Source organism: Penaeus monodon, chromosome 41 (assembly GCF_015228065.2).
Source record: "Penaeus monodon isolate SGIC_2016 chromosome 41, NSTDA_Pmon_1, whole genome shotgun sequence".
Lineage (NCBI taxonomy): Eukaryota > Metazoa > Arthropoda > Malacostraca > Decapoda > Penaeidae > Penaeus > Penaeus monodon.
In genome coordinates, this window is record NC_051426.1 from 5,347,158 (window position 1) to 5,349,398 (window position 2,241).

Sequence of the window (2,241 nt, forward strand, 5' to 3'; positions counted from 1 at the left end):
AATTATTTATGACTTGTAATCATGTGATTTGTTCACACTAGATTGCATGATTATGATGTACCTTGACCTGACTGGCTGGAAACTAGTAATTGCTTTGATTGGTGCATCAGGTCACATGGCGTGATCTGATTGGTTAGTCATGTGAATAAAAGGTCAGTCAAAGGCTCATTCCAGCAGAACGATCGCAGCCATGGAAGGTATGAAGGTATATTCTCTCTTACAAGTCTTGTACTAAAGAAAAAAAACTAAACTTACACAGTGTGACATCACATATCAATACAAAGCTATTTTTGAACATCAAAGTGAAGCTACATTCACTTCTGCTTTTCTTCCTTTTCTGTTGAATGAAATAATAAAAAACATGGTGTGATCTCTTATATGGACAATGCACTACTTCTGAGTATCAAAATGATATTTGGCTTGCTGCTCTGCTTCATTTGAAAGTTTGAAAAAAACACAAAAAACGACTAAGTCCATACTTTTACATCTCGTGCAAAAACAACACTAACACTAGCATCAAAGTGTTGATGTCATCTGATAGTATAGAGAACTTGGAAGCGATTCAGTATATCTCCTCAATACAAAGGCAAATAGATGCCTAGAAAATACTATGAGAAAAGTACAGTTTCTACACATTGCCCTTATATAAAACCCAACTTTCATAATAAATCTATGGATAGATTCCTGCAAAAATTATATGATGGTCTTTGCGCCGCTCCAGAAAAAATCCCGTTGCGGCGGCCCACGCGGCTGGCAACTATTACCGTGAGCGGCGCTGAGCGACGAGCGAAAAATTCCGGGGCGAATGGGTTTTAAACCCGGAGTTCCTGCTCCTCGGTTCGTTTGAGAACTCGGCCGCGGCAGTTGTAATCATCCCTGAATTCATACTTGATTGTTTGCTACAGAAGCTTCCGCGCTGTGGTTTTAGTTTGAATTTGACGTAACTGTTGTGACCACATAGCACAGCATAATGCGTAACTGTATTATGTTCTGTTACTATTACGTGTTTTGAAATAAAACACGTAGCTTCTTGTTACAAAATTATTTACTCAGTATAGAAGCAGAAGGAGCCACATCAGATGTACTAAAAGCAGACGTAACGTATCAAACATAATACAATTTGAATAAACTATTCAGTGCAGCAACTTACACAATTCAATTAGTTATGCATGTAAATAGAATATAAATACAAGAAAACGAGATGTAACAGTAGAAACGAAAACGACTGTCTCGAAGGGGTAACTAGTGAAAACGTAAACTCGACCTCTCTAGGTGTTGCTAATATAAAACCACTCTAAGTTATATTCGTCCTTGAACATCTCTCCTAATCTTTCCTCTCTGCACTTTTTCTTTAAGGAATTTTGGAGCCAGGAAAAACGTGACTTCGATAAAATACTCTGTTATTATACTCTTTGCCGATGATGATGCTATCTTATCTGAGTCCCTGGAGTCACTGTTGGTGGCTCTGATACATTTAGCAATTAGGCAGAACCTTAGGCCTAGAGGTCTCCTGGACCAAGACCAAGATTCAGGACTTTGGGGGCCTGTTAGGGGAACCCGTTCAGTCAATCCATGCTTATGGCAAGAACGTTGAAGTTACAGAGAGCTTCGTATACCTTGGTAGCGTACTCTATATTTCTGGGCTGTCAGACCAAGTCAGCAGACGGATTGGTCTAGCAACAGGAGCCATGAACTCGGTACTTATGAAGAAGAACCAAGCTACGTGTCTCCAAGGCCTTGATACTGCCAGTTTTGCTCTATGGAAGCGAAACCTGGACGCTATCCAGTGCCTTGGAGACTCATCTTGATGCCTTTTGTAACAAGTTTCTTCGCCGGATCATGGGATACAGTTGGCAGGACCACGTGTTCAACCGACAGTTACACCGTGAGACTGGCATAGGACCTGTTACTGAGACTGATCCCGGATACTTGCATAATCCGGAATCGCCATCTATATGGGCACCAAGCTGGATGACCCTACCACCAAGTGGATGACCCTACCCATCAGGTTGTCTCTTTGCGAGACAACGCTTGGTGGAGGAGCCTGTGGGACGACCCAGGAGGTCATGGCTTGGGCAGCTCGACGAAACCTGTCACGAGGAATTAGAGATGGACCGAGGGCCTGCCTGGAGACTCGCCACGAGGGACCCCGTGGTTGGAAGCGAAGAGTGGATGTCGGCGTTAGCCCCTTGATGATAATGATGTTGATTATACTCTGAACTATTGAGTTTAGCTTTTATG